Below are 26,323 nucleotides of genomic sequence, written 5' to 3'. Positions count from 1 at the left end.
ATAGTAGCCTGAAACTGGAATCGAACCTGGGTCCCTGGCGCTGTGAGGGAACAGTACTATTGTAGCTAAGATACAAAATCCTAACTTGTGAGTTGTCAAGAGTTCCAATACTGAAACAACATTATTCTGTTAAGGACTTACATAAATTCACTTTCATGAGTGTTATCTATCACTGCTCATAGTGCCCACTGAAAAGGTAACTTTCCACAATTGAACATACATAGATTTAACATCAGATTTATACTAAATGTCATTGTCTGCTAAAATGTAGAAGCCACAAACTAAATGTGTGAATCAGCCCCTCAAAAGTTAATGATCACCTCGGTTCCCAACTTCCTGCCAGAATTAAAAATGTCTCCTTCTTTTCTAAGGTAAAAGATGTATTCTCCTTCCCACTTTTAGTATTCCTCAAATTGCTGTCCATAAATATTCAACAGAAAACCTGAATCAATTCCAATGTTTACTGTACGATATAAGAAGTCGACTATTCAGCCCATCAAGTATACCCTGTCCTTCAATGAGATCGTGTCTCAGCTGACAAGTTCCTCAGTGCCCCTTCTCCTCCCTTTTCCCCATATTCTTGGATTCCCTTCACTAAAATTCTGTCCATCTCAGCCTTAAATATACTTAAACAATTCAGCCTCAGCAGGATTCCATACATTCATTACTCTCATAGCATTAATTATCCTCTTTATCATCTCAAATGGGTGACTCCTGACTCTGAGATTATCACTCTTGCTCAGGAATCTCCCACAAGAGAAACCAAGCTCCAGTATCTACCATGTCAAGTCCCACACATATTTTATATACATCAACAAGGTCACATCTCATGGTTCTAACCTTGAATGAGTACAACCTAACCTAGCTGAAAATGTGTTGCTGGTCAAAGCACAGCAGGCCAGGCAGCATCTCAGGAATAGGGAATTCGACGTTTCGAGCATAAGCCCTTCATCAGGAACCTAACCTATACAAACTCTCCTCATAAGAAATTCCCTCTATGCTCAGGAACAGCTTACTGAACTTCGTTTGTACTACCACCAAAGCCGGTATAAATTTCCTCAAATAAGGGGACCAAAACGATTTTAGGTGCCATCGAACTACAGACTCTTTGTCACAGCCTCACCATTTGCCTTTCCACTTAATTTTGAATCATCAATATCAAACATGATGTTAATATATTCACTTTATACATTCAAGACATTTATATATCATAAACAATTGTTGACTCAGGACTGATCCCTGTGGAACTCTGTCAGGAACAAGTTGCCACGCTGTGACGTCGAAAAATTCTTCTGTCGCCTCCGCCTCCGAGCTTACTTTCACAATCAGGATTCCCGCCCACCTTCCGAGGACCCCTTCGCCCACCTCCAACACACTGCATCCACCTGGACACCCCACGCTGGCCTATCACGTGCCCTCGACCTTTTCATTTCCAACTGCCACCGGGACATTAACTGCCTCATCCTGTCTACCCCCCTCTCCCACTCCAACCTCTCACCCTCACAACGCGCAGGCCTCCAATCCCAACCTCACCATGAAGCTAGCAGATAAAGGGGGCGCAGTGGTAGTCTGGTGCAATGACGTCTACACCACTGAAGCCAAACGCCAACTCGATGACACCTCTTCCTACCGCCCCCTCGACCATGACCCCACCCCCCCATCACCAAACCATCATCTCCCAGACCATACCTCCTCATCACCTCAGGAGATCTCCCACCCACAGCTTCCAACCTCATAGTCCGGGAACCTCGCACTGCCCGGTTCTACCTCCTTCCCAAGATCCACAAGCCTGACCACCCTGGCCGACCCATTGTCTCAGCATGCTCCTGCCCCACTGAACTCATCTCTACCTACCTCAAAACTGTCCTATCCCCCCTAGTCCAGGAACTCCCCGCATATGTTCGAGACACCACCCACGCCCTCCATCTCCTCCAAGACTTCCGTTTCCCCGGCTTCCACTGCCTCATCTTCACCATGGATATCCAATCCCTCTACACCTCCATCCGCCATGACCAGGGCCTCCAAGCCCTCTGTTTTTCCTCTCCAGACGTCCCCAACCGTACCCTTCCACCGACACTCTCATTCGTTTGGCCGAACTGGTCCTCACCCTTAACAATTTCTTCTTTGAATCCTCCCACTTCCTCCAGACCAAACGGGTAGCCATGGGCACACGTATGGGCCCCAGCTATGCCTGTCTCTTTGTTGGCTACGTAGAACAATTGATCTTCCGTAATTACACCGGCACCACTCCCCACCTCTTCCTCCGCTACATTGATGACTGCATTGGTGCCACCTTGTGCTCTTGCAAGGAGGTTGAGCAATTCATCAACTTCACCAGCACATTCCACCCTGACCTTAAATTTACCTGGACCATCTCTGACACCTCCCTCCCCTTCCTAGACTTCTCCATCTCCATTAATGACGACCGACTTGACACTGACATTTTTTATAAACCCACCGACTCCCACAGCTACCTGGATTACACCTCTTCCCACCCTACCTCTTGCAAAAATGCCATCCCGTATTCCCAATTCCTCCGCCTCTGCCGTATCTACTCCCAGGAGGACCAGTTCCACCACAGAACATACCAGATGGCCTCCTTCTTTAGAGACCACAATTTCCCTTCTCACGTGGTTAAAGATGCCCTCCAACGCATCTCGTCCACATCCCGCACCTCCACCCTCAGACCCCACCCATCCAACCGTAACAAGGACAGAATGCCCCCGGTGCTCACCTTCCACCCTACAAACCTTCGCATAAACCAAATGATCCGCCGACATTTCCGCCACCTCCAAACAGACCCCACCACCAGGGATATATTTCCCTCCCCACCCCTTTCTGCCTTACGCAAAGACTGTTCCCTCTGTGACTATCTGGTCAGGTCCACGCCCCCCTACAACTCACCCTCCCATCCTGGCACTTTCCCTTGCCACCGCGGGAACTGTAAAACCTGCGCCCACACCTCCTCCCTCACCTCTATCCAAGGCCCTAAAGGAGCCTTCCACATCCATCAAAGTTTTACCTGCACATCCACTAATATCATTTATTGTATCCGTTGCTCCCGATGTGGTCTCCTCTACATTGGGGAGACGGGCGCCTCCTAGCAGAGTGCTTTAGGGAACATCTCCGGGACACCCGCCCCTTGGCCCAACATTTCAACTCTCCCTCCCACTCTGCTGAGGACATGGAGATCCTGGGCCTCCTTCACCGCCGCTCCCTCACTACCAGACGCCTGGAGGAAGAACTCCTCATCTTCCGCCTCGGTACACTTCAACCCCAGGGCATCAATGTGGACTTCAACAGTTTCCTCATTTCCCCTTCCCCTACCTCACCCTAGTTCCAAACTTCCAGCTCAGCACTGTCCCCATGACTTGTCCAGACTTGTCCTACCTGCCTATCTTCTTTTCTACCTATCCACTCCACCCTCTCCTCCCTGACCTATCACCTTCATCCCCTCCCCCACTCACCCATTGTACTCTATGCTACTTTCTCCCCCTCCCCATCCCCACCCTCCTCTAGCTTATCTCTCCATGCTTCAGGCTCACTGCCTTTATTCCTGCTGAAGGGCTTTTGCCCGAAACGTCGATTTCGCTGCACTTGGGATGCTGCCCGAACTGCTGTGCTCTTCCAGCACCACTAATCCAGAATCTGGTTTCTAGCATCTGCAGTCATTGTTTTTACCACGTAACCTAACTCTGTCTTTCCAACTACAGGTACTTTTTCTATAATGTGATGGTTGTGTTATTGTGCAACCCTGCATTATAGTAAAATTGTGCTTTAGAAACAGTATTTAAAGTGTTGGCGATGTAATTGTGTTACAGTAACTGCCTTACAAGTTTGTACTTTAGAAGCAGTGTCCCCGGTTCGTCAGTCGTGTCACAGCAAATTCGCATTAATGAAACACACATTATAGCAGATCGACCTGTACTTAGACAATCCCTTGTCCATGCAACCCCCTACATATCAGCTCTTACCTTATTAAGCAGTATTACATGTGGTATGTTAACAAATGTCTTTTAGAAATCCAAATATGTCACATTCACTGGTTCACCTTCTTCTGTCCTGCTTGTTACTTCCTCAATAATCCTAATAAATGTATCAAGCATGATAACCCTTTTGTAAGCCATGCTAACTCTGCCTGGCTGTATTATGTAGTTTTAAATGCCTGGCTATTACATCATTATAATAAAACACTTCTCCCATGGCAGAGATTAAGCTATCTGAATTATATTCACTTGTCTTTGTTTTTGTCTCCCTGACTTTATGAAGATTGTCACATTGGCAGTTTTCCATTCTTCTGAGATTTTCAAAAATCTAAGATTCTAAAAAAATTACAAAGAATGCATGCACCATTTTGTAACCTCAGGATTACTCCCCGTGGCTCATACTAGCGAGGCCAGAAATAGGAAGATAATACAGTTGAACGCATAGCTAAACAGCTGATGTAAGAGGGAGGGTTTGGACACCTGGATCATTGGGATCTCTTCCACTGCAGGTGAGATCTGTGTCAGAAGGACGGGATACACCTGAAGGGGTGTCATTATCCTTGCAGGGAGGTTTGCTGGTGCCACTCTGGAGTGTTTCAACTCGTGTGGCAGGAGGATGGAAACCAGAGCAGGGGGGTCAGCATGTGATTGCTTGAAAAGAAGAGGGGGGGTAAAATCGAATAGGTCGAGGTGGAAGAACAGGCTGGGCCAGGTTAAGGAACACGGTGGGACTAGAAGTCTGAAGTGCATTGATTTTAATGCAAGGAGTTAACAGGTAAGACAGGTGACTTTAGAGCCTGGATTAGTACAGAGATCTATGATGTGGTAGTCATTCCAGGAACTTGGTTGAGAGAAGGGTGACAGCTCAACTTTTCAGCATTTAGATGCTTCAGCATGATAGAGAGGGATGCAAAAGGGATGAGGCTGTTGATTTCTTAAGGGAGATTGTCACAGGTACAAGATGACATCTTGGGGCTCGTCCACAGTGAGGCCACATGAGTAGAACATAGGGATAAGAAAGATGCAGTCACTATAATGGGGTTAGACTATAGACCTTCCGGTAGTCAGTAGGAAATAGAGGAACATATATAAGCAAATCATGGAAAGATATAAAAACAGGCTTGTTGCCATGTGTGATTTTAATTTCCCTAATATTGATGAGGACTTCTTTAGTGCCAGAGGCAGAATTTATTCAGTACACCAAGGAGGGATTTTTGAAACAATTCATAGATAGCCCAACAAGGGAAATGCTGTACTAGACCTTGTTACAGGGAATTAATCTGGCTAGGTGATGACGTTTCAGTGGGGTAGTATTTTTGGAACAGTGATCATAATTCAGGAAGTTGTAAAATAGTTATGGAAAAGGATAAGACTGGTCCTCAGGTGAAAGTGTTAATTTGAGGGAAGACTAATCACAACAGTATCAGGAAGGAGATGGAAAAATTGGATTGGGGGCAGTTGTTTGAACGTAAATCATATCTGACATTTGGGAGTCTTTTAAAAGGCAGCTGACCAGAGCTCAGGATCAGCACATTCCTGTGTGGATGAAATACCAAGATAGCAAAATTCGGGAACCTTGAATGATGAGGTAACCCAGGAAATTACAGGCTTAAATCATTAATGGGCAATTTATTGGGGAAGATTCTTAGGGAAAGGATTTACTTGCATTTAGAGAAGAAGGGACATACTAATGATAATCAGCATGGCTTTTTGCAGGGGAAGTCTTGTCTTACAAACTCGATTAGGTTTTTTGAGAAAATTACGAAGCAGCTGATGAGGGTAGGGCAGTGGACGTTGCCTTACGTGGACATTATGAAAGCATTTAACTATATCCCTCATGGTAGGCTGGTGCAGAAAGTCAAATCACATGGAATCCAGGGGGAGTTGAAAAATTGGATACAAAATTGGCTTGGCTATGGAAGACAGAGGGCAGCTATGGAAGGGATTTTTCTGACTGCATTCAGCAAGGATCAGGGCTAGGACCTCTGTTGTTTGTAACTAAAAAAATGGTTTGGATAAAAATGACGATTATCTGATTGGTAAGTTTGCAGATGATATGAGCATTAGTGGAGTCGTGGACAGTGAGGAAGGATTTCAAAGATATAGATCAGTTGAAAAGTTGGATGGAGAAATGGCTGGTGCTGTTTAATTGGGAAGTCAAGTGCAAGAGGAAAGTGTAGAGTTAATTGCTGGATCCTGAGGAGCATTGACATATCCAGGAATCTTGGAACCTAAAATCCATAGCTCCCTGAAAGTGGTAATACGTGTAGAAGGTGATAAAGGCAGCATATGGCATGTTTGCCTGCATCAGTCGGGACACTGAGAATAAAAGACAGCAAGTATAAGACTGTCGTTAGGCCACATTTGGAGTTGTGCGCGCAGTTCTGGCTTAGGAAGGATGTGGAGGCTTTGAAGAGGGTACAGAAGAGGTTTAGATGGGAGTGTATTAGCTTTAAGGAGAGGTTGTAGAAACTTGGGCTGTTTTTGCTGTGGCATCAGAGGCTAAGGGATGACCTGATAGAAATATGTAAAATTATGAGAGGCATGGGGAGGTGGATGTTCATTGACTCTTCTCCAGGGTGGAAATGTCAAAAACCAGGGCGCATGTGTTTAAGGCGAGAGAGGGGGTAACTTTAAAGGAGATGCGTGATGGAAGGTTCTTTTTTTTAAAAAAAAGTAGTAGGTGCCAAGCGAAGTGGTAGAAGCAGATACGACAGCAAAGTTCAGGAGGCATATAGACAGGCACATGAACAGGCAGAGTAGAAGAATTTAGCCCATGAGCAAGCAGAAGGGATTAGTTTAGCATAGCATCATAATCAGCACAGACATGGTGGCTGGAGGGCCTGTTCCTCTGCTGCACTGTTCTATGTAATAATGTCTTCCCATTTACTGATAAGTAGTAATGGAGCATCCTGAATTGTATGACAACTAATCAGTTAACCCAGCTTTGGTCTATGATAGTGAAAGGAAGGTAGCAAAAGTGAAAGAACTGACTGGTACAAATAATTGCAAAATATTCTCGATCGTTCTATTTAAAATTTCTTAAAAATCTGCAAACACTGTTTCTAATCATTTGCCTTTCACAAAATGTTCATCCAAAAAAAGACTGGGGAATGTGACTAGTCATAGAGTCATAGCTTTAGAGATGTACAGCGTGGAAACTGACCCTTGGGTCCAACCCGTCCTTGCCGACCAGATATCCCAACCCAATCTAGTCCCACCTGCCAGCAACTGGCCCATATCCCTCCAAACACTTCCTATTCATATACCCATCCCAATGCCGCTTAAATGTTGGAATTGTACCAGCCTCCACCACTTCCTCTGGCAGCTCATTCCATACCTGTAGCACCCTCTGTGTGGAAAAGTTGCTCCTTAGGTCTCTTTTATATCTTTCCCCTCTCACCCTAAACCTATGTCCTCTAGTTTTGGACTCCTCGACCCCAGAGAAAAAAAATTTTCATATCTACTTTCTAGTTAAAATTAGCAAACAATGGAAAATACAGTTCAAAAGGGATTGCTGAACCCAAAAGTAGGAACTAGTAATGTTCTCATTATTAAAGTAGTACTTATCTTTCATTTTTATTAGGATCTCACATAATCTTGTGCTTTGCACATAATAAAATGATTGAAGCTAAGTCTACTTGAGAATGCAGTCATGGCCATAACACTTACAAATGTTTGGCCACACTCAATAAGGTTTTCTGTTATAAGCTATCAAAAAGAAATTTTAAGCAATTATATACACACATCATAAAATCCAGTATATGCGTCACTGCCTTGTTTTACAATTGCAATTTCAGTGAAATCATTATCCTATAAATCATTTCCAGCATTCTTAAGTTGCAGTTTTACAGTTACTTTTGTAGTTTCCACTTTACAACACACAAATATCACAAAATAGGTCTTTAGCTAATTCCTGATTGGAGTCTGGACCCCAGCCACAGCACTGGGCTTAAGTCATGAGTGGAGCATAATGACAACAAAGCTTTAAAGTACGGATTATATAGCAATATTACTTTTCTCCTTACAGAACTGTATCGTGCTGTGATACACCTCAGTAAGTGCCAGCTAATCCCAGTGTCTGGCTCAACAGCCCATCATTCATGGTTAAGCTTCGACAACAGCTGTAAGCATGCTTTTTTAACCATGGCGAGCATCGCAACAGAGCCCATCTGTTCTCAGCTAAAGTCACCATGTTTGCAAAGTAGCGGTCAGGAGCTGGAGTTTCACTCCTCTCTAACCTGGGCATTGAACCCAGTCGGGTAAAGTAAGGATCAGAAAACTGCTGGATTCTGGTGTGCATAGGTAATTGCAAGGATTCACTGAGACATTGAACAACCTCAATGTTTTGTATCACAATACAATGCGTTCATCTAACAGATAACCCAAGGATATCATGTTGGGAATCCATAGTTGAGGTAGAATATTGTAATCAGATGTAATTAACAAACACATTTGATTAAAAACAAGATAAATCTTCAACTGATTGTTCTAAAAGAATATCTTTACTCCTCTGTGAACAAGAAATATTAAATCAGTCACAAAAATAGAAACGTCATGGATGTTTACAGTGAAGGCAGTCAGTTACAGTAAGGTACAATTCCTTGAATGGGGGCAGAAACAGTTGAGCAAACTGAAAACAAGCCAGTGCTTCAAAAGAAAAATTAGAAAATAGAAACCCAGTAGGCCTGGCAGCACATGTGGAGAGAAATAACATTAAGGTTTCAAGCCCCGTATGACATCTTCAATCACAAAGCCAGAGCTTTCTGGATGACAAAACAAACAGAGAGCAAGCTAAAGCAGGGAAGGCTGTATATATCAGGTTGATAACACAAGTGAGATTTGGGTGCAACTTGGAAAATTCAACAGGTGATAAAAGCAAATAAGCAAGGCCAAGGCAGAGTATGGGATTAGCAGCTATTAATGAAAGGAAATCTCGTCCAGCATCATCTGTGGAGAGAGAAACAGAGTTGACGTTTTGAGTCCAAAGACATTTCTTCAGAACTGAAGAGTTGGAAAAATAATGGGGTTTATGCTGCTGAAAGGAGGGTGCATCAAATGGAACGGAAGCGCAGGTCCAGGAAAAGTTGAGATAGATTGGAAATCAATGGTGTCAGAGGACAAAAGACAACTGGTGGGAATAGTCAAACAAGACCGAGACTCAGAGCTCATAACATAATAGCAACGAATTCCAAATGGAAGTAAAAGCAGAAAAAAACTAAGGCAATAGCAGGATTGGAATGTCAAAATGGAGGTCAAAGTTCATGGTCTGGGCTTACCAAATTTAATATTGAGTTCTGAAAGCCATAGTGTGCCTAAACACTGGGCCTTACTGTAACAATGCAGCAGGCATAAGACAATGTGAATCTGGGCAGGATGGAGTATTGAAGTGGGAAGTAACTGGACTGGAATCATACTGCTAGACAGAACAGGAGTATTGTGCAAAATACCCACCCAGTCTGAATTTGGTCTTCACAATGTAGAGAACATGTTGTGAGCAGCAGATGCAGGAGACCAAACTGAAACAAATAGAAATGAATCACTGCTCCTCTTGGACACAGAGGTTTGGGGCCCTGGACAGTGGACAGACAGTGGACGCAGCATTCATCAGGCAGTATTGAGTGATCCCAAAACTAATAGATCAGATACATGCTCAGCAATCCTGCCACAGCCAGTGATGAATGGTTGTGAACAATTGCCCATATTATTAGATAGACACTTCCACAGATATTGTCAAACTCAACGATGGGGGAAGACAGCCTTGGGTGAAAAAGACAATTTTGAAGTATTGCATTCACCTTATGCCAGAAGTGTCAAGTGAATGATTGATTATCCCCTCCTGACATCTCCAGCATTATAGATACAACCTTTCAACCAATTTGATTCACTCCAAGTGATATCAGGAAACAGCTGAAAACAGAGGATACTGTAACGGCTATGGGTCCTGACAACAGTGCAGCAACAGTACTGAAGACTTCTGTTCTAGAATTTGCTCCAGTCCTAGCCAAGCCATTCCACTAAATCTACAACACTGGCATCTACCAGAATATTTGAAAATTACCCAGGTGAGTCCTGGGCACAATAGGCAAGACAAATCCAATTGCTGATACCTAGTTTGGATTCTCTCATGGCCAACAAACTCCTGACCCATTACAGCCTTCACTCAAAAATTGATAAAAGAGCTGAATTCTGGAGATCAGGGATGATTGGCTGTCCTGGACATCAAGGCAGTACGTGAATGAGGGCATCCAGGGGCCATAGCAAAATAGGGGTAAGTAGCATTTACAGGATAGTTCTCTACTGGTTGCAGTCATAAAGCACCTCGTGTGTGGAAAGAGTTGCCTCTCTTCACAGTATCACAAGATTGGCATCATTACCAATGAAATCCAATCAACGATATTAGTTTTAAAATAGTAATCGAAAAAGATAGACCAGACCCAAAAGTTGAAACTCTAAATTGGAGGAAGGCCAATTTTGATGGTATTAGGCAAGAACTTTCAAAAGCTGATTGAAAGGAGATGTTCGCATGGCTGGAAAATGGGAAAACCTCAGAAAAGGGATAATGAGAATCCAGGGGCAGTATAGTCTTGTTGAGGTGAAAGGAAAAGCTGGTAGGTATAGGGAATGCTTGATGACTAAAGAAATTGAGGGTTTGATTAAGAAAAAGTAGGAAGCATATGACAGGTATTGACAGGATAGATCGAATGGATCCTTAGAAGAGTATAAAGGCAGTAGGAGGATACTTAAGAGGGAAATCAGGAGGGCAAAAAGGGACTTGAGATAGCTTTGGCAAATCGAGTTAAGGAGAATCCAAAGGGTTTTTACAAATACATTAAAGACAAAAGGGTAACTAGGGAGAGAATATGGTCCCACAAAGATCAGCAAGGCGGCCTTTGTGTGGGGCCAAAGGAGAAGGGGAAGATACTAAATGAGTATTTTGCATCACTATTTACTGCAGAAAAGGACATGGAAGATATAGAATATAGGGAAATAGATGGTGACATCTTGAAAAATGTCCATATTACAGAGGAGGAAGTGCTGGATGTCTTAGAATGCATAAAAGTGGATAAGTTCCCCAGGACCTGATCAGGTGTACCATAGAACTCTTTGGGAAGCGCTTGCTGGGCCTCTTCCTGAGATATTTGTATCATCAATAGTCACAAGTGAGGTGCCGCAATTCTGGAGGTTGGTTGAAAAGGTGCCACTATTTAAGAAATGTGGTAAGGACAAGCCAGGGAATTATAGACCAGTGAGCTGGAGGTCAGTGGTGGGCAAGTTGTAGGAGGGAATTCTGAGGTACAGGATGTACATGTATTTGGAAAGGCAAGGACTGATTAAGGATAGTCAACATGGCTTTGTGTGTGGAAAATCATGTCTCACAAACGCAATTGAGTTTTTTAAAGAAGTAACAAAGAGGATTGATGAGGGCCAAGCAATAGATGTGATGTATTTGGACTTCAGTAAGGTGTTCAACAAGGTTCCCCAAGGGAGACTGGTCAGCAAGGTTAGATCTCATAGAATACAGGGAGAGCCAGCCATTTGAATACAGAACTGGATCAAAGGTAGAAGGCAGAGGATGGTGGTGGAGGGTTATTTTTCAGATTGGAGGCCTGTGACCAGTGGAGTGCCACAAGGATCAGTGCTGGGTCCACTACTTTTCATCATTTATATAAATGATTTGGATGTGTGCATAAGAGGTATAGTTAGTAAGTTTGCAGATGACACCAAAATTGGAGGTGTTGTGGACAACGAAGAAGGTTACCTCCGATTAGAATGGGATCTTGATCAGATGGGCCAATGGGCTGAGGAGTAGCAGATGGAGTTTAATTTAGATAAATGCAAGGTGCTGCATTTTGGGAAAGCAAATCTTAGCAGGACGTATACACTTACTGGTAAGGTCCTAGGGAGTATTGCTGAACAAAGAGACCTTGGAGTGGAGGGTCAGAGTTCCTTGAAAGTGGAGTCGCAGGGATGCTTTCCTTTATTAGTCAGAGTATTGAGTGCAGGAGTTGGGAGGTCATGTTGCAGTTGTACTGCACATTGGTTAGGCCAACTTTGGAATATTGCGTGCAATTCTGGTCTCCTTCCTATCGGAAGGATGTCATGAAACTTGAAAGAGTTCAGAAAAGACTTACAATGATGTTACCAGGGTTGGAGGATTTGAGCTGTAGGGAGAGGTTGAATAGGCCAGGGCTGTTTTCCCTGGAGCGTCGGAGGCTGAGGGGTGACCTTATAAAGGTTTATAAAATCATGAGGGGCATGGATTGGGTAAATTGACAAGGTCTTTTCCCTGACATGGGTGGGGCCAGAACTAGAGGGCATGGGTTTAGGGTGAGAGGGGAAAGATATAAAAGAGACCTAAGGGACAACATTTTTACGCAGATCGTGGTATGTGTGTGGAGGAAGTAGTGGAGGCTGGTACAACTGCAACATTTAAAAGGCATCTGGATGGGTATATGAAAAGGAAGGGTTTGGAGGGATATGAGCTGGGTGCTGGCAGGTGGGACTAGATTGTTTGGGATATCTGGTCGGCATGGATGAGTTGAACCGAAGGGTCTGTTTCTGTGCTGTATATTCCTACGACTCTATGAGAACTAACAGACTCGCTGTATATTTATTTTGAATTTTTCCAACAGCACTTTTGAAACCAGTGATCTCTGCCATGTAGAAGGACAAGAACAGATGTATGGGAACACAACCAGGTGCAAGCACCCCTCCGAGTCACACGCTATCCTGACTTGGAAACATATTTATATTCCTTTATTGTCACTGGGTCAAAATCCTGGAAATCCCTTCCTAATCGCCCTGAGAGTTTCCCAAAACTTCAAGAATGCAGTAGTTCAAAAACACAGCTCACCACCTTTTTCTTTAGCGTGATTAGAGCAGCACGGTGCCTCAGTGGTTAGAATTGCTGTTTCAAAGCACCCAACACCCGGATTTGATTCCACCCTCGGGTAACTGTGTGGAGTTTGCACGTTCTCTTCGTGCCTACTTGGGTTTCCTCCGGATGCTCTGGTTTCCTCCCTGAGTTAAAAGATGTGCCGATGAGGTGGATTGGCCATGCTGATTGATGATGTGTGGGAAATGGGTTGGATATGGCAGAGAACCTTGTCAACCACAGTGCAGGGAAATCTTGATTGAGGAAAAAAGACACGTCAGCATTAACACTGGGGTAGCAAGCATGGTTGGAACACATGCAACAGAAATGGAGAAACTGAGAACAGAATTGCATCCTTACCGGAAGAAGGGAGGTATCACAGTCAAGGTTACTGAGGGAGTAGAGGAATTTGAAAGGTGGGCTTCTGCAAGGTCTGTGTAAGGTGTTCCTGGCCTAAAAGAGTCCCCACTCCAAGAACAACAGCAACGACGCCAATGCCCTAGGAGACTCCGGCTCGACTGCTGCTGCCCGCCTCGCCAAGGGTCCCCACTCCGGGCACTAGTGCCAAGAATCCATGCTCCAGGCCTACTGCTGCCAGGTGTTACTGCTCTGGGCACCACCAACGCGAAGAGTCCCTGCTCGGAGCCTACCGAAGCCAGGATTTCCCACTCCAGGCACCACCAACAAGAGTCCATGCTTCGGGCCTACCACTGCCTGGAGTCCCGATCCACACCATCGATACTGCAGCCACCACCCAACCACCCTGCTCTAGCCTCAAAGAAGAAGAAAGACAAAAAGGAGGGAAAGAGAAAAAGAATGCCAACAGGCTGGAGCCGATGGGCTTAAGAGCTCAAAAGCTACCTACCGTGCTGGTGCCACCATGTTGATTTGCCCTACCACTCAAAGCTGACCTAGAAATATCATTTGACTGTTTCCTTAGCAATACCATTTCCTGAAACTTTGACCTTTGTGCCATGAAACTTTTTGTTACTTAATTTCTCCTGGCCTCATCCCGAACCCTAAAACTCTAATGACAGTACATCTCAATCTGAAATGTTAATTTGGCTTCTCTCTTCACAGACGCTACCTGACCTTGCTTAGCTTTTTTCAGCATGTTTTGTTCTCATCATAGCCGTGAATGAGATCAGGTAATGGGAAGGACAATTGGACCATCCTGGCTTCAGCCACTGCAATACATAAGGGTGCAGCCAAGAACAGGATATATGGTGGAGTACCCAATCTTTCCCTTTACAGCCAAAGCTTGAGTGAATGTGTAGTTGGACTTGGAGTCATACAGCATAGAAACAGACCCTTCGGTCCAACCCGTCCACATGTTCCCAAACTGAACCTGTCCCACCAACCTGTGTTTGGCTCACTTCCCTCTAAACCTTTCCTATTCATGAACTTATCAAAGTGTCTTTTAAATGTTGTAACTGTACCTACATCCACCACTTTCTCGGGTACTTCATTCCACACACGAATCACTGTGTAAAAAAAATTGTCTCTCATGTTATTTTTAAATCTTTCTCCTCTCACTTTAAAAATAGGTCCTTGTTTTGAATTCCCTTGCCCTAAGGAAAAAAATGTGTCATTCACCTTATCCATGTCTCTCAAGATTTCATAAACCTCAATAAGGTCACCCCTCAACCTCTACGCTCCAGTCAAAGTCAACCCAGTCTATTTTTATATCTCAAACTCTCCACTCCCGGGAACACCCCAGTAAATCTTTTCTGAAACCTTCCCAGTTTAATAATATTCTTCCGAGATATCCTAATCGCTGCTGCTGACAACTGAGTCGCAACAATTCCTGAGTATGCTGGTTTTCCATTGTAGCACACTCGCACACTTTGCAACTGGACCAAGGTCTACACAGGCAGATTTACTTCTCACCCATACTTAACCTGACCCATATGTACTTTGATCTGTATTGCCAACACACTGTGCTCATATTGTCAAGAAATGCTCTTTGGTGGAAAGGGAATTCAAGCTTCCTTTAACTGTTTCCAATTTAAGTGCATTATTTTGGACTATCTAATAACTCACTAAATTTCATTCACGTGTTCTTCCCTAATTATGCTATTTATGCATTAAATTTCCATTGTTCAAGCTAGATTTGTTCCTTATGTAGGGGTTTTTTGAAACTAACTTTGCAAGGTAGGATATTAATGTAAATATTGAGCCGAGGTGTTGACAGAAATGTTGGGTTTTCAGTTTTTACGTCACGCACTGGGTCAATTTACACTTCCTTCACCTTGCATTAACAGGGTAATAATGTCCTAAAACGGGGCTTTATCACCTCATTAACACAGGCAACATTTTCAAAAGGTTCTCTCTTCTGAGTATTTGTTTCAAGTGATAAGTCTCTTTTAACATAGAAATCCAAATGGCACGATGAGCTTCAATGTCATTCGAGATAGAAACTGGTTGGAACTTATGCAATCAAACCTGCACTGTAGATGATAACATTTTCCCACATTGTTAAACTTAATACTGTAAACTGACTAAACTTCAAAACTATCTCACTATCTTTAAAAAGAGATGCCCTGATATTGCACAAGCTACTAGATAAATGCAAGTCATTTTTTTTTACCCGTTTTGCAGGCAATGGAGGAGAAAATGTCTGGCAAAGATCTTGTCTTGTATTTTTGAGGATCGGGCGAATTGGTAACTTTAGCTTTTTTAAATGGGCTTGCATGGCACTGACACCAGCACTGGGGGGAAAAGGGGGGGCCTCAACTAGTGGGATAGTTTACATCTGAACTACACTGGGACCAGATTCTTGTGAACCACACAATGAGAGAAGTAGAGAGGGGTTTAAACTAAATGGTGAGGGCAAGCAATCAAACATGGAACAATTTGGCAAATCAAAAGAGTTGAGACAAGGTTATCGAGACAAAGAATCATAAATTAAAGAGCAAAGAATGGCAGACAGGAACAGAGAGTTAAACAAATAGGGATCCATCATCAATCAAGACTAAATATTATTAAGATATCAAATTTTTAAAAAATTAAGCTCTGTTTGAACACAAATAGCATTCCTTAAAGTAGCAAACAAAATGATAATACACATTGAAATCATAGAGTAATAGAGATGTACAGCATGGAAACAGACCCTTCGGTCCAACCCATCCATCCCGACCAGATATCCCAACCCAATCTAGTCCCACCTGCCAGCACCTGGCCCATATCCCTCCAAACCCTTCCTATTCATATACACAGCCAAATGTCTCTTAAATGTTGCAATTGTACCAGCCTTCACCACTTCCTCTGGCAGCTCATTCCATACACATACCACCCTCTGCATGAAAATGTTGCCTCTTAGGTCCCTTTTACATCTTTCCTCTCTCACCCTCAACCTATGCCCTCTAGTTCAGGACTCCCCGACCCCAGGGAAAAGATTTTGCCTATTTATCCTATCCATGCCCCTCATAATTTTGTAAACCTCTATAAGGTCACCCCTCAGCCTCCGACACTCCAGGGAAAACAGCCCCATCCTGTTCAGACTCTCCTTATCACTCAAATCCTCCAAACCTGGCAACATCCTTCCAAATCTTTTCTGAACCCTTTCAAGTTTCACAATATCTTTCCAATAGGAAGGAGACCAGAATTGCATGCAATATTCCAACAGTGGCCTAACCAATGCCCTGTACAGCCGCAACATGACCTCCCAACTCCTGTACTCAATACTCTGACCAATAAAGGAAAGCATACCAAACGCCTTCTTCACTATCCTATCTACCTGCACTCCAAGGTGTCTTTGTTCAGCAACATTCTCTAGGACTTTACCGTTAAGTGTATAAGTCCTGCTAAGATTTTCTTTCCCAAAATGCAGCACCTCACATTTATCTGAATTAAACTCCACCTGCCACTTCTCAGCCCATTGGCTCATCTGATCAAGATCCTGTTGTAATCTGAGGTAACCTTCTTTACTGTCCACTACACCTTCAATTTTAGTGTCATCTGCAAACTTACTATCTGTACCTCTTATGCTCGCATCCAAATCATTTATGTAAATGACAAAAGGTAGAGGACCCACACCATCCTTGTGGCACTCCACTGGTCACAAGCCTCCAGTCTGAAAAACAACCTTCCACCACCACCCTCCATCTTCTACCTTCCATATACGTTTCCACAGTAAATACTGATGCAAAATACTCATTTAGTATATCCACCATTTTCTGCAGCTCCACACAAAGGCCTCCTTGCTGATCTTTGAGGGGTCCTATTCTCTCCCTAGTTATCCTTTTGTCCTTAATGTATTTATAAAATCCCTTTGGATTCTCCTTAATTCTATTTGCCAAAGCTATCTCATGTCCCCTTTTTGCCCTCCTGATTTCCCTCTTAAGTATATTCCTCCTACCTTTATACACTTCTAAGGATTCACTTGATCTATCCCGTCTATGCCTTACATATGCTTCCTTTTCTTAACCAAAACCTCAATTTCTTTAGTCATCCAGCATTCCCTATACCTACCAGCCTTTCCTTTCACCCCTAACAGGAATATACTTTCTCTGAATTCTCGTTATCTCATTTCTGAAGACTTCTCATTTTCCAGCCGTCCCTTTACCTGCGAACATCTGCGCCCAATCAGCTTTTGAAAGTTCTTGCCTAATACTGTCAAAATTGGCCTTTCTACAGTTTAGAACTTCAACTTTTAGATCTGGCCTATCTGTTTCCATCAGTATTTTAAATCTAATAGAATTATCGTCACAGGCCCCAAAGTGCGCCCCCACTGACATCTCAGTCACCTGCCCTGCCTTATTTCCCAAGAGTAGGTCAAGTTTTGCACCTTCTCTAGTAGGTACATTCACATACTGAATCAGAAAATGTTCTTGTACACACTTAGCAAATTCCTCTCCATCTAAACCTTTAACACTATGGCAGTCCCAGTCTATGTTTGGTAAGTTAAAATCCCCGACCATAACCACCCTATTATTCCTACAGATAGCTGAGATCTCCTTACAAGTTTGTTTCTCAATTACCCTCTGACAATGAGGGGGTCTATAATACAATCCCAATAAGGTGATCATGCCTTTCTCATTTCTCAGTTCCACCCAAATAGCTTCCCTGGATGTATTTCCGGTAATATCCTCCCTCAGGACAACTGTAATGCTATCCTTTATCAAAAATGCCACTCTCCCTCCTCTCTTTCCTTCCTTTCTTATCCTTCCTGTCACATTTGTATCCTGGAACATTAAGCTGCCAGTCCTGCCCATCCCTGAGCCATGTTTCTGTAATTGCTATGATATCCCAGCCCCATGTTCTTAACCATGCCCTGAGTTCATCTGGTTTTCCTGTTAGGCCCCTTGCATCGAAATAAATGCAGTTTAATTTATTAGATGTACCTTGTCCTGGCCTGCCCTGACTGTTTGTAAATAAGCAAAAATAATCTGATAGTTCTTATGAATATGTGGTTGCAGGCTGTCATGGTTGTGTCCTGAACATTAAGATTTTTATGGTATTTAAGAAGAACAGAAAATTAGGTAAAGGTGGAGGGGAAGCACTGTTAGCCAAAGGTGACATTATTAATTAGAAATGAACTTGTTTCAGGCGATCAAGATGTAAAATTAGTATGGGTGGAGGTTAAGAAATAGAAGGGAAAGGAAGTTGCTAGTGGGTGTGGTCTACAGGCTTCCTAAGAGTAACTACAATTTAGGAGAAAGCATACAAAACAAAATACCGTGCGGTGGTAATACAGACAATAAGCACGTGGGGCCTTATATTACAGGGAAATGGAAAGAAATCAAATTGACAGTAGAAGCTTGGTTTGGGAGTTCACAGAATGGTTTTGAGCTAGTTCTTTGAGGAGCACAATCTGGATATGATCAGAGAAACAGCATGGTGGCTCAGCGGTTAGCACTGCTGCCTCACTGCACCAGCGACCCAGGTTTGATTCCAGCCTCGGGTGACTGTCTGTGTGGAGTTGGCACATTCTCCCCGTGTCTGCGTGGGTTTCCTCTGGGTGCTCTGATTTCCTCCCACAGTCCAAAGATGTGCAGGTCAGGTGAATTGACTATGCTAAATTGCTCAAAGTGCTAGGTGCATTAGTCAGAGGGAAATGGATCTGGGTGGATCCTCCTCAGAGGGCTGGTGTAGATTTATTAGGCTGAAGAGCCTCTTTCCACACTGTAGGGCATCTAATCACCAAACAGTTATACTAGATTTGACATTGTGTAAAGTGACAGGATTAGTTCAAGGGAGCACCCTAGGGATCAATGACCACAATATGATTAAATTTTATATCAAGTTTGAAAGTCAGAATATTCAGTCTAAAACTAGCATTTTAAACATAAAAACGTGCCACAATGTGGACCTTATAGCTGAGCTAGCTGGTGAACTGGGATAGCATACTAGGTAGTAGATGAACAGAGAAGCAATGGCAGACATTTATGGGGATAGTTTGGAAAAAAAAAGTCAGGTTAGGTTTATCCCCGACTATGAACACAAATTATAAAGGGAGGAGGTACCATCCGTGATTAACTAGAGAATTTCAGGATAGTATTGCATTTAAAAGACGTACAACTGCTCAAAGATCAGTAGCAGGTCAGTTGATTGACCAGAATATAAAAGGATAAGCAGTGTAGATGCAAGCATAAAGTAGATCACCTGAACATACAAACTGGTAGTAAATGGCTTCCATTTTGGGAAATGTGAGGGACATCCACTTCAGACCTTAAAAGAATAGAACAAGAGTACTTTCTAAGTGCTGAGAAATTAAAATCAATGGAGGTCCGTGTGTATACATATCCATAAAATGTTGTGAACAGATACAGAAAATAATCAAAAAAGTTAATAGAAGGACAAGGAGTTGGAAGTTATGCTGCAGCTATAGAAGTCATGAATATAAAGCTAGCCTCAGGATAGGAGACCATGACAGTTCCCAAAACGTGTTGTAAAAGCCCATCTGATTCACTAATGTACTATCCTTAAACAGTCTGGTCTGCATGTGACAATACAGTTGACTCTTTAAGGCCCCCTGCAATGGCCTAGCAAGCCATTCCGTTCAAGGGTAATCCGGGATGGATAACAAATTCTAACATTGTTAGTGATGCCCACATCCCACAAAAGAATAAAGAAAATGTCAAGTCCTGCTTCGACACAGCTGGAGCATCACAGCTTAGCAAGGTTATATTGGCTTTGGAAGAATACAGGGTCAGTTCTCCATAACCACGTCTGTTGATTAGAATGACTAGAATCCCTACAGTGTGAAAACAGACCATTTGGCCCAACAAGTCCACACTGACCCTCCGAAGAGTAACCCACCCACACCCATTCCCCTACATTTACCCCTGACTAATGCACCTAACACTATGGGCAATTCAACATGGCTTGCACATCTTTGGACTGTGGGAGGTAACCGGAGCACCCGGAGGAAACCTACACAGACACGGAGAGAATGTACAAACTGAACACAGACAGTCGCCCGAGGCAAAAATCGAACCCGGGCCATTGGCGCTGCCAGGTAGCAGTGTTTACCACTAAGCCACCAAAATGTGTCCTCAAAGGGTTAATGTACAAAGAGGGATTACAAGAATTAAGGTTGAATTCTCTGGAATTTTAAATAGTATGAAGGGATTCCTTCATTAAAATTTTGCAGGTTATTAAGATGGAGGGATAGGTATATGAAGAATATTTCCACTGTCTTAGAACTCTAGTTCTGCCGGGGGCAGGTCTTCTAAGAAAAATAGCTTTTGATGCAAGCTCAATTGTTCATTTTAAATTAGAATGTTTTAAATTTCTGTTAACCAAATGTATTAAGATATAGTATTTTGATAGTAAATTGGTGTTCTTGCAAATTATCCTGACGAGTACACAATGAAATGTTCAAACCAGACGTATGTTTTTCCCCAACAATATTAAGGAATACAGATGTAGGCAGGTGTGTGTGTTTACTCACACATCCGCCAACAATCTCAATGCATTACAGAATGGGCTTGAGTGAATAAGTGGTCTACTCGTGTTCCTAAGTTCCTCTGATTCCATTAGCTGCTGGCTTGCAATGGTACTCAAAAGGAACGTTGGCTGAGATATGGCAGGCTTGACATCTTGATTTCTGGATTTGACACTAATTAGAAAACCAGGATGTAGTTTTTAAAATAGTATGTTTCTGTGCTAATGTCAAGCAGCCTTCACACTGGAAACTATGATATACAAACTAAAACATCAGTGCAGCATTTAAGTTAGATATATATGATAGTTCAAGATGATGGGTGCTCTAATCCTGCCCCTCAGCACAGATCGGACCTTTTTTTTGGTTATCAACTGCCAGAAAACTTAAATATACTCGTTCCGAAAAGAAAACTCATCTGTTGAAATACAGAGCTATTCAAATCTAAGTTATAAAAGAATGTTCTTCAAATCTGTCTCCATTTCCAAACTGCTACAATTCTACACTATTTCATCCAAATGTTATGCTGCAGCGTTGATACAAAAGATTTTCAGAACCTAAAGCACCACAAATATGAAAAACGTGCTCGAGTATCTTGCTAAGTCTATAGCAACAATTTGGATCAGGAGAGACATCTGTACAGGCATCACATTGCAGTGCTCACACATTTACATCGTCTCATTACGAGCATATGCACTGCATGAAGAACAAAGTTTACTCTGGAGCAGTTCCAGCCCTGTGAAAACGTTGCTGCGCTTACAGGTGGTTGGAATAGCTCCAAAATGAGTTCAAATCAGACTGCTAAAGTAACTGCACTTGCCTACATAAACAATGCTACTCACTGCCAGGGAGTAGTGCCAGTTGTGTCATCTCGACAATCCAAGTATAGCACTGAAATCGTGACTAACAATACACATTGTAGAGTCCAACTCTGATGAAAGGCAACTACGTAATGAGACAAAAAAAAATTCTGAGCGACATGAAGTTTTCAGAAAATGGAAGTCAGATCACGTATTACAGCCTGTGATAACTCTAAGAATTGGACAGAAAATGCCGCTGATAATAGATTTGGTAGCAGGTATTGGAGCCACATACAGTGACCTGAAAAAAGGTATTCTGGTTTCCCAAAGGGCTAATGGTTACGCTAGAGTGGAGCTAGTCTATCTTCACCCCACAGGTTCATCTGTGCAGGCTCTGTGTGCATGAGCTGTGATAGCATTGCCATGTAGTGCATGAGGTTCTGCTTCAATTGGCTGGATAGTGGGCTGGAGAAATATAATTGACAAACAGGTCCTGTTTCTCTCACTGACTGGGCAAGGGCAGGATATTAATTATGATGCCTCCAGCAATGTGATCAGAGGGCAATGCAATCACTTACCTCATCAGTGAGGCGTTAAAGACATAACAACACAAAACTACATTACAATAAACAGCACAGGAAGAAATTATCAGGAAAGGAAAAATAAACTTATGAATTCCCACACCTCTCACATGGAACTTTAGCTAAAGAAGTGGTGGCAGAGTGAAATTTGGATTGAACACTGAACTATCAAACATTTTGGATTAGTGGTGCTGGAAGAGCATAGCATTTTGGCGTATTTACATCAAGTTGGAGTACTCAATTTTATTTGGTTTACTGGTGGTTTTGGGGGGGGGCAATAAGCAAAGAGGAGAAAGCATCTCTGTTCGTATTGCAATGCCTTGAAAGTGCTTCGGAGAAAACCCTTGGGAAATGCCAAGTTATCCCAAGATTCCAGCCAGATGCATCTTGAATACACACAGCACGATTCTGAAAGAATACTTTGCCATTCGGGGCCCAAGTCAGGGTTGTGATATTGGAATTTTATCACTGCCTGTTGATGTTCACAATTAGGATCAATATCTAGGAGCAGTGCAATTGATAGTTTGTGTGTTGAAAATTGTTTATTGGCAAAATGAACAAGGAGTCGGAAAATACCACTGTTTTTGTAGGTGGAAAGAGGAAAATATTTTAAGTTTTTAGTTCCTGTAATGTGATATAATACAGAAGAACAAAGCCCCGATTTAGAGTCATGAACTGAGAGCCTGCATTTCTAATCAAAGTTGGCATAAAGTGTTCACTGAAACACCTCTTGTTACTCTTCAACCACCTGAAGCATAATCTTACACAAAGCAAGTGCATTACTAAATCCAATGTAATTTACAATTCTGATGTCAGTTATTTATCAGAAAGATCTAACACTTGGTTTTACTGAGTGTGAAAATGATATCCTCTCAAGATGTTTGAAAAGCATCATTCCTGAAATACGAACAACATACCATAAAATACACCTAACAGCTATAAAATCCTCAGTAGCACAAAGCACTGACCACCGTCCACATATTGTGTGAAGCTGCTAGCAGCTGGATTAGGTTCAAGTACACTTGAAAACACGCCAGACGTTTCAAGACTGATCCTAAAAAGCAGGAGGAAGTTGAAGTTCAATTACAGCACTTCAAAGAGCAATGTTTCATCTGGAAACTGGCATTTCAGCAACATGGTGAATGACCCCATTACGTTAACCCTCTGAGCACTCAATGGTACAGCCAGTTTTCAATGGTACTGCGCAAGTGTTGAAACATCAATATAGTAAAGGGTAAACGTTCCAGCTTGGCTTTTCACTAACTTTCTTAAATCATAATTGAAATGATTTACAGTCATAAGCTAAGGATTTGTCCTAAATATTATCTAGTTTGGATCACACTTCAATGGTAATTCAATCCATGCTCAAGTGCACGAGCCAAGGTAAATTTGAAATATAATTATTTGGATTCTTCTACAAATATATAGTATTGATTCATTCCAGCATAGTAGCAGGCAGTCTCCAGCACCTTAAAAATGATATTCTAATTTTGATCCGCACAAAAAAAACTCATGTGAAACTCAGACCTCTGCCATTAACCCTGACACCCGTGCTGCCACATTAATCTCCCAGAGGCTGTCAGCACCTAATAGGAAAACAGCAGATGATCATGAGCTACGAATTGCCAAACTGCGGATAATAATTTTTTGATATAAGCAAAGACATCTGGCCCAAACAGACAGTTCATTTTGTTTAGATTAACTGTGTCTTTACATCTTCTCACCAGATCCCGAATGCCTGCTCTCTAACAAAGCATTTAATCCTTTCTCGAATGTACTTCCACCCACTAATTCAACTATTTTTAAATAATTAATTCAAACACTTTATTTCTAAACAAAAATCTGCCTGAATTTAACACAGTTTTTAAAATTTGCATTCCTTTGAACCTCTCAGCTGACCAGAGATTGACGGGCAGACCCATGTACATATCGTTTTTAAAGTCAAAATCATTATGAAGTCAGAAAAGGGAAGGGTAATGTGCACCAGAGACCATTTTAGAGAGGAGTCAAGGCCAAGCCTCTATTTTTAATTGATAAAAGTCAACATACAGAAGCGGGAAGGAATTGCCAGTAGACAGCAGCATCAAGGAAGCAGGCAGGCCACAGGTTAGTAAATCCTGGGACAATTTTTTTCTAACATGTGCAGACTGGATAACTGCCAAGATGTAAATATAAAATTTTATATGAATAAAACTGAAAGATAGAATTTGAAATAGAGCCAGGGACTGAAAATAATTTTTTTTTCCAAAAGTTTTATAATTTTGGAATGGCAGCAATAAACAGTCAACTGCTTACTTTTTCAGGAGAAAAAGTGAGGACTGCAGATGCTGGAGCTCAGAGTCAAGAGGGTACTGCTGGAAAAACACAGCAGGTCAGGCAGCATCCGAGGATATGAGCCCTTCATCAGGTGGGCCCAATTTGTGTGATCACTAGAAACTGTTGAGTGGAGATGTGCTCAGGTAAAAATAACAGGCAGACGCAGGAAGGGTGGTGGCCTGAGGACAGGGCAATAGCTGTGGGAGGGGGTGGTGGCCTCAGGATGAGATGGGAAAGAAAGGTGCTATAAATTGGCTCTTTTCTACAATTACAGTTGGTGGGTAAATGTTGACACAGGAGGCCCTGTATCTGTGCCCAACTGAGCAAGCCCATCTCTCCCCTCTCCTCCTGGGGGACTGCCCACTGTTGCTGCTGGCTCTCTCACCTCCTCCTGCTCACATGTGACACGTTCGTTTCTCAGTACCTGCATATCTGAACACATGTAAGGGCACACGGAAGAGAGTGTATCTGCACTGGGTATTCCTGTAAGGTGCGGTAGTGCTTGTTCTGAACTCTGCTGTGCTGGAACAAGTGTAGTGCTTCAACATTGGTACTCGTGAAAGACCCAAGAACACATCTTAAAAACAAACCTGGGTATGTAAATTTTTGGCATTGCTTAAGTTTCCCCAATTGCGTGGAACCTTCCACTTGCTGTCAGTTCAAAACAGTACCTCAATGTGTGCAATCCAGGTTTTGTTCACTCTCTCAGAGATTCACCAGAGATTCCTACTTTGCTTTCCTGAAGTCGCACTCCCTCAGTGACCATTCAATGTCTATGAGCCCCGCTCTTCCATTGTGATCTGCCTCCTTCCTCCCCCTCTCTCAGCTATCGGCCAGGCAAGATGTTCTCACTTCTCCTGAAAGGATAGACAGAGATATAAGGCACAGCAGGCTTCTAAAAGGTAAAGTCGCCATAGTGCCAGAGAGTCATAGGGCTGCTGTCTCAATAAAAAAGAGACAGAGATGACTGGCAGTAGTTTAACCAGAGAATCATCACACCTCAGGAGATGGGCAAGATGGGACCTTCATGGTGACATTAGCCAGTACAGGAATTGAACCTGCGCTGTTGCTGTCCCTCAGCATTTTAAACCAACTGTCTAGCTGAATAGCGCCAGTGGTTCATTGAAACTACATGCAGGAGCAATAGCCAACCCTCAGCCATGCAATAGCTCTGAGAACAGGGTGTCAGTAAGAGCCCTGGGCACACGTTACTCCCATGTTCAGGGCAACGTGTTTCCCCAAGCACCTCAGTTGAAAGATCTAGGGGAGGTGGTATGCTCTAATGCATGTCATAAGCATCCAGCATTGCACTCACCTTGCCAAGGTAAATAATGAATGACTTCCTGCACTGTGCCAGTCTAGCTGCTCAGTGATGTCAATCCAGACCAAGTTGATCTTGCTGCCACCTTCTAGGAAAAGGACGTTCCTCATGTCCCTCACTGCCACAAGGATCACCTGCAAGTCAGCATCAAATTCCAGGCCTCTGCCTCTCTTGCTCCATGTTTAATCCATCCTCCAGAATAGTAATCATGGTAGTGGCTACCATAGCGAGTTCAAAATGGCCCACACTCTTCCCACCTCCAGTCCTGGCACTACAGCTGTTAATTTGCCACCACAAACTGCCCTCCCATCAAATAATATTCCAGCTTTGTGAAAATCACAGGCTGTAACTGCTTCCCCTCATCAATAGGTGCAGGACCCAATAAACAAACACTTCAAATCTGAGCCATTCCTGAAGAAGGGCTCATGCCCGAAACATCGACTCTCCTGCTCCTTGGATGCTGCCTGACCTGCTGCGCTTTTCCAGCAACACATTTTCACTTCAAATTTGATTCCCAATCACAGTCAACAAAATCATGCCAAGCTATTTTCCC

The 26,323-nt window shown here is 42.9% G+C and overlaps 1 protein-coding gene across 1 annotated transcript in view; it reads right to left on the bottom strand.

Annotated features, from left to right (window-relative positions):
• Positions 1 to 26,323, bottom strand: part of LOC132815921 (A disintegrin and metalloproteinase with thrombospondin motifs 16) — a 256,517-nt gene that overhangs the window by 205,578 nt on the left and 24,616 nt on the right. The window lies entirely within an intron of this gene.

Source organism: Hemiscyllium ocellatum, chromosome 5, assembly GCF_020745735.1.
Source record: "Hemiscyllium ocellatum isolate sHemOce1 chromosome 5, sHemOce1.pat.X.cur, whole genome shotgun sequence".
Taxonomy (NCBI): Eukaryota; Metazoa; Chordata; class Chondrichthyes; order Orectolobiformes; family Hemiscylliidae; genus Hemiscyllium; species Hemiscyllium ocellatum.
The sequence above is the reverse complement of the archived record's forward strand: the minus strand, read 5'-3'. Positions and strand labels throughout refer to the sequence as shown.